Below are 12,068 nucleotides of genomic sequence, written 5' to 3'. Positions count from 1 at the left end.
AACTTTTGTTTTAGGTTCTTAGGGTTAAATCCAGCATGATTTTGTGCTTTTAATGCTGTGACAAGTGACTGCTAATTGGTTCTCACTTGAGCAAAGATATTACCATACTAATATTATTATTGGTAAGAAGAGGTAATTGATAACACCACCTGCCACTCTGGGGCAATCAGGATGATAAATGTTTCCATCAACAGGAAATCTGTGCTTGGTGTGCCACAGCCCAACGCAAACAGCATGTCAAGTGCCAATTATAAAGACGTTGCTTTTTCTATTACATTGGGGGGGGGGGCTAGAAAACATGTAGCCAAAAATTATATTTATAGATTTTTGAAAACGCTTTTTCCAATCCTGTGTTCGCCTACTTGAAGATGACTTTCCCCATAAAAATAAAGTGCTCTACGTAAATAAACCAGCACATTGCTAACTGCCCTGTCCACGCTGGATGCAACTGCTGTGACGTCCTTTGCTCTCAGAGCTATGGAGATAAATACGCCTAAATATTTTTAACAGATGCGAGCCGGGTGTGGAGTGTCAGTCCATTTTGGTTGTGTGCTCTGCAGCGTTCCTGTATGTTTTTTTCCAGGACACTGTAGCTTCGCTGTAGGCGTCAGAGGCAAACGTTCCTTGGCTTTTTATGGCATACGCAGAAACAGCCCACAGTCGCCTTCGCACGGAGGGATGCAAACGACGGCGAAGGACTTCTCCCGTGATGGCTGAACTGTGGCTCCGGCAGCGTGTGACCCGGAGGGGCGTTTCAGCATGTATGATTACATAAATAATGCGAGCAAGTTAAAACTTTGACTCCTTGCCTACAGGGAGGCTCAAACGATTATTATTAGCTTGCATTAATAGATGCAGGCCTCAAAAGGCGAAATCAGCTATTGATAATTGCAAGAAGTATACAGCAGCTACTGTATCGATCGGCTTGTCCCGTATTCCCCTGGTATGGGAGAGATAAGAAGACTCACTCTTTAGTGCAATATAATTTCTTTTGACCTATCTGCTTGCTACAGACTTATGATGAATAGCCAGAGTGGTTAAAGTCCTTTATCACGAAAGTTACCCCTTGATATAATATTGATTCTTTATAACTAGCTCCAAACACAAAAATCAAACTGTCCACTTGACCATCATCATCATCAATATCATCACAAAGCCCCTGGAATAAAGATCAGCGCCAGCCTGAAAACGCTTTCTATAATCTTCCCGGCTAATCTTTATTTGCTGATGATGAAAAGAAAAAAGAGGGGGAGGGAGAGTGAGTGGAATGTCATTTGGACGAGCACTGTATTTATATGTGTACATACATTAGGTCAAGGCAAGGCGGCCTCTCCCCATGAGGACCCGCGGTCAGCGTGGTCATCCCCCGCAGCGCTCGGTCTCCCGACCCACCCCGGGAGGCCCAGGGGTTGGGGAAAAACAAAAAGGGCTCCATGCGCGCTGTCCCGCGTTGGCGACAGAGTGAGCCCACGGCCTCCTGCTCGTAGGAAATCGATGCCACGCGTCCTCGGCGCTCAGGCCGGCCCCGCGCTCACGGGAGCGCCGGCGGAGAGGGGTGCACGCCGGGTGGGCTCGCCGGCGTGGAGGGGCCGGGCTGGCCGGGAGGCGCACATCAAAGCCGCCGGTGCAATGCGTGTGCGCTTCCCTCAATTAACGGCGTTTCCTGCCCCCTCGCCTCCCTCCGTCCGCCCCGCCCCCCGCGCCTGCCCGGGCTGCCTGAGCACGGGGACGAGCCTTTGCCCGCGCGCGCGTCCGCGTGAGTGCGCGCGTGCGCTTGCGGGGGTCCCAGGGGCGCTCCGGAAGGGGCGCCCAGTGGAGGCTGCGAGGATCTCTGGACCCCGAGACCCCGTCGAGGCCGAGTTTCGGGCGCGTTTTGGGGCGAGTGAGGCTTAGGGGTGCGGTGGGTGGAACGCAGGGAGGACCCCAACTTCTGTGTCCTGGCACGTTCTCTGCGTCCGCACCCACTGGCTGCGATGCTGGCCTCGAGGCGCGGCTGCCCGGAGGACCCCACGTGCAGGGGCTCCCGGGCGCCCTCATTTCACACGCCCCGACCCAGTCTGTCCTCGCTGCGTTTCCGCGACCTCAGATGTCGCGCGCCAAATGGAGGCGGGGAGGTGTCTGTGAAAAGAATGTGGCCACAGGCGCGAGGGGCGGCAGCGCGGGGATCCCGCCCCGCAGTTTCCTAATTAGCGCGGCAGCGGGGTCCGTGGGCAGACGGGGACCCCCCCCCCGCCTCCGGGGTCCACTCCGCTGGGAGGACCGGTCCTCGCTGCCCCCACCGCGTTGGTCCCGCCCCAGGGCGGTCCCAGGGCTCGGCGCGGGTCCCAGCGGGGCTCGGGCACCCCCGGGTGGGCGGCGCCGGCGGGGCGGGGGTCCTTGGGCGTCAGGCTCCAGGCCGGGGTCCCGCTCGCTCCCGGGGGTGGGCTGTGTCCCCGCGGCCCCCTCGCAGTCGAAGGACTGGCCGCTTCCCCGCCCTCGCCCGGGGCTCTAACGCCTTGGCGGTCACCGGGTCTGGCCCTGCGTCGCCATGCGGGGCCACTGGATGGTGGGAGCCGGAGGACGGGCCTGGGCGAAACCCCACAACGAATTTCAGAACCGCGTCCCTGGCCACGGCGTCCTGCGGGGGCGGAGCGGGGGGCAGACCTGAGACCTCCCAGACGCCCAGTCCCCGGCGGGTCCTCGCGGTCTTCCCTCGGCCTGCGGGGCGGGGACTGGGAGGGGAGCGCGCGCGGGAAGCTCCTGGCGTGAGAAATGCCGTGTCCGCATCTCGGCTCTCGGCCCCTCTGTGTCCGGGACAAGCCCGGGCTGGCTGTGTGCGCGCCGGATGCGGGGACGCCCCTCCGCACTTCCTGGCTGTGGAGCTGCCCTGCTCCGTAGGACACGTTCAGAGAAGTTTCAGAAGCGGGCACAACTGTGATGCAACCGTTTCCATCGTTCTTGGCTTCTCATGGTCACAAATGCCGTTTGTCTTGGCTCCGAGCTCTGCAAAAGTGCGGGGCTGAATTCCGCAGGACGCTGCGTTTGTGGGGAGGCCTTCACCACAAGGTCCTTGACCGCTGAGCAGGGGACAAAGAGGACCCAGTACGGGCCGGGTAGCTCGCGCTCTCGCTGAGGATGGGCGTCTTCTCTGTGACCGATTGCACTGAGCTGCTGGCCCACAGATCTCGTTCGGGTTGTCCTGGCAGGTCAGGGACAGAAGAGGTACAAAAGTCAAATAGATTAGAATCAGCTCAGGCACAGTCTCCAGGATGAAAGCTAGCGTCAGAGAGCAGAGTGAGTGTCTCATTCTCAAGCTGGGCCATGTGGCTTGCTTAGCTAAATACTCAGCAGGTGTGTCCAGGGGCCACGTGCTGGCGCCTGGATGCCTGGGCTGGATAGAGCCGGTGCCAGGTGTGAGGCCTCCTCATGACCTTGGCAGAACTGGGGCCAGAACTGCAGAGCTTGTGCTGCCTGGTGAGGTGACAGATCTGAGGGGTTCCTGTGTCTCCCTTGTCCCCCAGTCCCGCCTCTGCAGTTTTGCTTGATAACACTATTCTGTGCCTTCCACTGTGGATGTCTGACTCATCAACACTTTTCTGCTTGAAATCAGAAATGGAAGAATGCAAGGCAGAGCTTCTCCGGGAAAGGACGGTGTCACAGAAACACAATGCTGAGGCCTTCACTGATGGGGACGCACAGGCCCCGAAAGAAACGGATTTTCTTGGAATCAGAAACTTATACAAAGGAATTCTTTATAAAAATTTCCACCCCTGGGTGGAAGGTGGATTGCCTAAAGTCTGGGTGTGACTGGATGCTGTGCAGGTGCCCTCTGCTTTAAGAAAACCTAGTAAGTCAAAATTCATCAGATGGAAAAGTTGAAGGGATCTTTCTCTGCTTGACAAAGGACGCTTCACTTTCCAGCAGTGCCCGTTCCAGCTCTCTGAAGTAGCCAGTTGTGTCACGTGCTGTGAAATTGGCCGCATGCAGTGTGGTATGCGCTGAGATGCCAGACCCACCTTACTCAGCCCGGCTCACCCGCATACCTGGACCTTAAAAGTGCTGTTGTGGGCCCTTCAATGAGGCGCAGAAAGGCTGCAGTTGTGTTTCATTACCGTCATTCCTCCAGGAAGGGACAAGTCTGTGTGACACTCCTGCTTCGTGATCTGGGCAGGCAGCAGGGGCTGGACGGTGGTGGCACTGGCCACCCTTAAATAAAGGTGACCTCAGAGGTTTGGGGAGGAAAATGATAGGCTGGAAGAGGGGGCCCTGGGCAACGCGAGGAACGCAGATGGCAGTGGAAGTGCCCATGGCAGTCACATGGCCCTGTGGAACCCCTGTGATGGAAGTAGGGTGGAGGGCCCTGTGAGGCTTTGAGACCACAGAGGGTCGTGGTGGAACGAAGGCTTCAGACCTGCTTGGATGTGGAGGGTGAGTGGGAGAAGGCAGGACTCCCAGTGTTGGGGCCTGGGCAGTGGGCTTGCTCTGGGCGTTGCAGACAATAGGAGGCTTGGGGAAGAGGGGACCTTGGTGGAGCTGCCAGGGGAGTGTGAGTTCCAGGTCAGCCCACTCGAAATTCCCTCTCAGTGGTTCCGAAGGCCTTAAGGAAGAGCTGAGACTTGAACACAACACATCCAGACAATAAGACACATGAGATAGGGCAAAAATGTGTCCACGGATCAGCTCAGGACACGTGCCTCCCAGGTAGGAAGTCTGCCTCCAGCTCAGTAAGTCTCGGCTCTTCTTGACAAACGCATCCTTCCAAAACACCGCCGCTCTGGGAGTGCTTGGGAAACAGACTTGCTAATGGGCACCGTTTATTTCTCGTGGCAAATTTCAGAAGGGATCATGATCGCTCACACATTCAGAGCACCAATGCCACCACCTCCTCTGTGGACCACGAAGACCCCGTCGCAGCCCGTCACCTGCCACGTCGCAGCCTGTCGCCTGCCACGTCGCAGTCCGTCGCCTGCCACGTCGCTCTGGCAGGTTTCATGGTCTGTGCCTCTCAAATGCGTTTCACAGGCAGCCTTTAAGGACCCAGGTCAGGAGGTGCAGGCCGTTTTCCAAGCAGATGTCAGAGCCACTGGGGGTGGCCATAAATGCTGCTTTCGGCACCCACTGTGTGCAGGGCTTGGTGGGTGCCAGGTTGGGATGGGAGTGATTTGAGATCACGTGTGTGGGCACGTGTGCACGCATGCATGTGGTACATATGTACATATGTATCGTGTGGTACATATACACCACAGAATACTATGCAGCCATAAAAAGAACGAGATCATGTCCTTTGCAGGGACGTGGATGGAGCTGGTGGCCGTCATCCTCAGCAAACTGACACAGAAACAGAAACCAGGTTCGGCACACTCTCACCTGTAAGTGGGAGGCGATGATGAGCGTGATGCACTCAGAGAGAGTAGAGGAGGGGAGGGGGAGGAGCAGGGAAAACAACTGTTGGGTACTGGGCTTAGTACCTGGGGAACTAAATAATGTGTACAACAGACCCCTGTGACACGGTTTTACCTGTACAACAAACCTGCACGTACCCCTAAACCTCAAATAAAACTTAAAAAAAGGGAAAAAGAACGTAGTGCCCATCCACTGCCTGCAAGCACCATGGTGCTCCCACCCGGGCCGCCCGCCAGCGCGCCCTCCTGCTCGGGTGCTAGAGGCGCAGCACACTGGGCGCTTAAACCCAGCTCAGGAGCCGCCCCTCTCTTCCTCTGTGTCAGGTGGCATTGGCACGGGTCTTCCTAAGTCACATTATTTACCCGTGCTGAGTGCTTTTCAGCCCACACGACACCCCGCAAGGTACTTATTTATTTCTTTTTATTTCAGAGATGGGGTCTTGCTATGTTGGCCAGGCTGGTCTTGAATTTCTGGCCTCAAGTGATCCTCCTGCCTTGGCCTCCCAAAGTGCCGGGGTTACGAATGCGAGTCACCACACCTGGCCCCTGGGTACTTATTGTCCCCTTAGTAAGGATGAGGAAACTGAAGCCACAAGAGCTGGAACAGCTTGTCCAAGGCCGCTTGGCTGTTGGGAAGACATCTCTGTGCCGGAAGCCAGGGTGCAACCAGGTTAGGTGGCGTCTCTGGGCTCCCACAGGCCACGCTCAGGCCTCTCCAAACACAGAGCTCACTCTGCTGTCTCCAGCTTTCTAGGGACTGTTTTGAGGACCGTGCCTCCCCTTACACAGGAACCCCCGCCTGGTCCTCAGAACCTTCTAGCCGTTTGTGTTAACTCAGAGAAGATAAAGCGTTTGAAGAGAGGGGTGATGCAGAAATTGTTTCCGTGGGGTTTGGGTCTGGCCCGCCCTACAGGACGCAAATGTGCACTGTGGGCCGGGGCAGCCCCGGGCACCGGAGCCAGTTCCACCGAGCCACGGCGAAGTGTGGGGACAGGAGGCCCGTTCTCAGGAAAGGCTTCAATCATGGCACCAGCACGGCAGAGCACTTCTGCTGCCTGGCCCACAGGCTGGCCATCAGATTGGTCCGTTCTCCCAGAGGGGATAAACGCCTCACCCCGAAGTGTGCAAAGATCTCAGTGTGCTGCAGGAATTTGCAGGAGAGTGAGCATGGCCGCCCCATGCCATCAGGTACATCTGTGATCTGAAACTGCTAAGTGCGGTTGTACAGAATGGCCTTTGCACTGCAGAGAGTGGCCCAGTGCTCAGGCTGCGGCTCCAGGGTCCTCTCCCCAGCGCCTGCCGCAGTCCCTTTGCCCAGAGGAAGACAGGAGGGAGCACTCGTAGTGACCACTTGCTTTTCTCTCGGAGAAGCGAGTACACTTTTCCGCTGCTTTTCCCTATACAGTGGGGAGAAATATCAGCCTTTTCGTGGTCAGCATGTACTCCAGTGTCACAAGGGTGTCGTATGCCTTTACCACAACGATGATCAAAAATCAGCGAATAATTTTGTGTCTGTTTGTTGGAAATAGATGTTCAGTGTCACAAAGAAAAATCAGCACTGAGACAAAGGATTTTTCAGCAATGCATTTTTTACTTCCTGGACTGGTGGAGGGGACCCTCGCCAGCCGACCTGCCAGGAGAGTATAAGGAACAAAGGGAAAGCAGACGTCTCCATCGCTCACGCGTTTGGGGTCGTGCTTACTGCTGTGTCTGAGTGCCGCTGGCTGGAGCCAGACCTCACAATTTAAACTAAAACTCCATTGACCAACAACTTAAAACTTTTCTAAACAGGTAAAAGCGGTGGAGAGCTGGGACATGCCTGTGAACACGTCCAGCACAGATATGTTGGTTAAAGTACAAGGACATAGGATGTACTACGTGCCTGTAAGCCTGGCATGTCTGACAGCTAGATAGGTTAAGGCTTAGCAAAGTTATTAGCACACTTATGATTTATTCTTTAACAAGAAAGGAAATTTAAAGAGACACTTTTCTACTTCCCGCCCTGTTTGTAGAGAGAGGGTAAGGATAGGATTACTGCCTGCTTCGCATGCTCTTCGCCGTCAGTCCGTACAGAACCACGTGGGATTTCATGTCATACACGCTGCTTTTCTATTTTCTACTCTTAGGAATATGTGTGTGTATATTTAAAAACATCCCTATGCACATATACAGACTTTTAAAATGTTCCTATCTTCTGGGGCAGGGGCTGCCAAAGAGGTCCTGACTGCAGGAGAGACGGCTAAGCTCAGAGGCAGGCTTGGGAAAAGCTGTCATTTGACCGCAGGGAGCAAAACCAGACCACCCCACAGGATCGTGAAGAGAGTTTATTAGGAGGATCAGGACAGGAGCAAAATTAGGTTTTCTAGAAACTACAGACTCCTGGGCTTGGAAGGGTGGAGAGAGCACAGCAACATCAGACAGGCGTCTGTGGAGGTGCGGAGATGAAGGTTCCTAGAGGCCAGGCAGAGGAGGCCGTGGGCAGCAGGAGACGGGGAAGCAGGCTTGGGAGGGTGTGAGAGGGCAACCGGACTTGCTTTTAGACAGAGCTGCTGGCGGGTTCAGTGGCCGAGAGACACAGGGTTGAAAACAAGATTGAGGGTGTTGGTGCCCAGACTCTGGGTACCAGCCCAGCCCAACCCGTTTCTCTAAGTTGCCATGGGTGAAGCAGATGTGCTGTAACCTCTTCCACTTCTTGGGTTTTACACACACAGACACACACACACACAGACACACACACACACATTTATTTGTTTGTTTTTGAGACGGAGTCTCGCTCTGTCCCCGGCTGGAGTGCAGTGGTGTGATCTCGGCTCACTGCAACCTCCATCTCTCAAGTTTAAGCAATTCTTCTACCTCAGCCTGCTGAGTAGCAGCTGGGATTACAGATAGGCACCACCATGCCTGGCTAATTTTTGTATTTTTAGTAGAGATGGGTTTCACCATATTGGCCAGGCTGGTCTTAAACTCCTGAGCTCGTGATCTGCCTGCCTCAGCCTCCCGAAGTGCTGGGATTACAGGCGTGAGCCACAGTGCCTGGCCAGGGTTATGTATTTTATATCTTTCCTCTGTCTGTTAATAAGGCTCTTTGAAAAGTCTGAAAACAGTGTTCCTATCTAGTCACATGATTATGAGTGTTTTGTGTAGTTTCCGGTTGTAGCTTATTAATGCACCTGCAGGTTTCAAGGAGTAAGGTGGACTCACATACTGTGACCGTGTTTTCTAAAAATCGGAATGACTTAAGAAAACTTTTATGACAAAAATACCTTTAAAGTACCATTAAAAATAGCAGAAGGTGAATATGCTTTAGTAATACAATATTATATTTGTACTAGAATACTCTGAAAACATTCCCAGGAGACCTGCTGTTCACAGACGTGTCCTCCCAGGAGAAGCTGGCCGGTGGTAGAGGTGAACAACTGTGGAAATGGAAGCAACCCATTTTTTTCTTTTCTTTTTTTAAGCTGAGGTGAAATGTACAACACATAAAGTTAACCGTGGAAAGCGGAACAGTTTCATAGCACTCGGGATCCAGGTTGTGCCAGCGCCACTCCACTCTGGTTCCAAGAAGCCACTGCTCATAGCAATTACTCACGATCCCCTCGCCTCATCTCAGAAGCCATAGATCCACTTTCTAGCTCAGTCATGGACTTGTTTCTCCTTTTGAAATATGTTTTATTGATTCGCTATTACTTTGATAATGTGATGTAAAGGAAAACTTTCCAAATGCCAGTGGTGGTGATGATGACCATGCATGTCCCTGCCCCATGACTGTGCTCACCTGGCATCGCCTGGAAGTGGAGATGTATAATTATGAACGCTTCTGGGGTATGGGGCTTTTCGATCCATGCATACAATGGATAACGATCAAATCAGAATAGTTGGGATCCTTCAAACATCGATTATTTCTTTGCCAACCAGTGTTTCTTTTTTTTTTTTTTTTTTTTTTTTTTTTTTTGAGATGGAGTCTTGCTCTGCCTCCCAGGCTAGAGTGCAGTGGTAAAATGTCGGCTCACTGCAACCTCCACCTTCTGGGTTCAAGCAATTCTCCTGCCTCACTCAGCCTCCCGAGTAGCCGGGATTATAGCACCCACCACCACGCCCGGCTAATTTTTGTACTTTTTTTCTAGCAACAGTGTTTTACCACATCGGCCGGGCTGGTCTTGAACTCCTGACCTCATGATCTGCCCGCCTCGACCTTCCAAAATGCTGGGATTACAGTCGTGAGCCACTGCACTCAGCCAACCAGTGGTTTTTAGCCAGAAAGTTTTGAGGAATCAGTTTTGGTGATTTTCAGGTTGACCTACCTGGATCGCGTGACTTAGATAGCTACACCCTGGCACCATCCCCAAATGACAGAATACTATAAAAACAATCAAACGGGTGATGGAAAGGAGAGACCGGGCAGATCCCGGTTCTGTCTTGCTGTCAGCTGTCGGATGGTCACTGGGTCCATCCACGGCCTCGTGGTTCCTGTTCATGCAGGAAAGGGTTTGTGACCTGGGTCAGTGGCCCCCAAAATGTACTCCTATGTTTATAGATGCAGGTGTGGTTTCTGAGTTTCTGGAGATTCATAAGCTTTCATCACAACCCATAACGTAGAACGTGGGCCTGCTCAGTTTATTTTTTATTTTCGTAATAATGTTTTTGAGGAAATTGCTGATGATAAATTATTTGCATGATGAAGCTTGAAATATAATCCAATTGCTTTGAAGAACAGATCACGATGGTCAACTCACCATGGAAACCCGAGCGCTTGCTCAGAGAAGGCGTTCCTCCAAGGGTGGGCTCCTCGAGTCCCTTGAAAGACATGTTTGATGGTCACAGAAATTCGGGAAGTCTGCCAGCTGTACAACCGTCTGGGATTCGTGACATGAACGTGTATTAAAGGCCCTGGTGCTCCCTACAGGGGAGAAACCTCTGGTTAGTGTAAGTCAGCCTTTTCCAAAGATATTGAGCAGAAAAACGTTTTTCAGGCAGCTTCTGTTTTCAGCATGTGAGTGTGGCTGGTGGAGCGTGCTGCGGGACTCCGGGTAGGGAGCTGTTTCTGCTGTAATGGGAAGAGCTCCTTGGGTTTCTCTACGGGAAACGCCCTCACCGCCTCAGGTCTCCTGTGTTAGGGAAGCCACTGGCATGCTGACCGTCAGAAAGTCCGGGAGCAGGCTTCTCGCCATCAGCACCTGGCATTCGGGGCGGGTCGTTCTTCATGGTGGGGGGCGCACACTGGACGCCAGGGCACCCCTTGGTGGGGGAGGGGGATCACCTGCCCCAAGCTGTGGCTCTGGCGTGAGGGGTGACTGGGCTGTGCCTTGGGAAGAGATGGAGTCAGGCCACACCAGGGGTGTCAGGTGGAGAATGCCCTGGTCGGCAGTGGGTGGGGCCATGAGTCGGGGAGGGAGAGGGAGGTATCAGAGAGGAGGGTGGAGGACAAGCCGTCAGGACAACCACGCGACCCTGCGAGGTGGCTCCGGAGGAGCCTCGACGGAGCTGGGCCAGCCTGGAAGGAGCAGGTGGGCATGGGGTCAAGAGCGGGGAGACTTGTACAGAAACGGGAGGCGGCGCGAGGTGGTGACCAGGCGAGGCCTCCGGGAGTGCCCTGGGGTGGGCGTCACATGCGCGTGCCTTATTCGAGGACATGACCCTCAGGCCCCACACGCTGCCCTCCTAGAGATGAACAGCGGAAGGGACAGGAAGCAGGGGACGTGGAGCTCATGTGCAGAATACGTTAGGAAATAGACACTTTCAAATTAGCCCCTTCTACAATCCAGAAAAATGTAGAAGGTGGAACAAACAGGAATCGATGATGGCTGTGGTTTCAGGTTGTAACCAACCCCCTCAGCGGTGCGGCTTTCAGAGGGTTTGAGAAGCGGGCAGGGCAGGGGTGTGTCGGCAGCGTGCCGGGAGGGCAGGATGATGAAGCCTGGCCCGGGGCTTTTGATCCCGGCCATGTGGGAGAGCGGAACAGGGGGTCACGTGGAGGGGACACTGGGTGGCCTCAGTCAGGGTCGGGCCCATGGGCAGCTGAGACTCGGCTTGGGACACCTGGATGTGAGAGGTCCGTGAGAGTGCGAGGGGAGAGGGAGCGGCTGGTTCCAGAGGGACGGGAGGTGGCCTCAGAGTGGAGGAGCTGAGCCTGGAGGCAGGTGGAGGGGAGCCTGGGCCCCCAATGGCTCCCGGAGAAGGCGGTGCTGGTGCCGCCCACAGGCCACCCCATCAGGATCTGGGCGCTGACGTGCGGGCTCCAGACGGGACGTCCCCTTCCCTTTTTCTTGCCCCTCAGGAGCCACTCCTGCGGCTGGTGTGAACCATGGGTTCTGGGAAGTGACCGTTCTCCAGTCAACGGGGTGGTAGAGCCTTCATTTAAACTAAACTCCCCCACTTCTTTTAAATTTAAAAAAACTTTTAAACTTTTTATGCTTCCATCAACTTGACTTTAACAAGCTTTCCCCTTTATAAGAGTTTGATCAAGCCTCTCTGTATAAGAGTTTCTTTCTTAGTTCTAGAATTATGTAATAGCTTTTACATTTACCTCTTTAATTACAAATTTGATCAAACATTAATGTTTTTACCAGTCCCAGAATATATGTGTGCTTTTGAGGGTAAAGATAGCAAATCCTATGTTTTTATAGATGATTCAAACGTTTCTGTGAATGAAAACCAGCAATGAGAGGACGGGTAACAGGCACTTCC

This window comes from Aotus nancymaae, unplaced genomic scaffold (genome assembly GCF_030222135.1).
Source record: "Aotus nancymaae isolate 86718 unplaced genomic scaffold, 86718_ANA_hifiasm-v0.15.2.pri h1tg000253l, whole genome shotgun sequence".
NCBI classification, from domain to species: domain Eukaryota; kingdom Metazoa; phylum Chordata; class Mammalia; order Primates; family Aotidae; genus Aotus; species Aotus nancymaae.
This window is presented reverse-complemented; position numbering follows the sequence as displayed.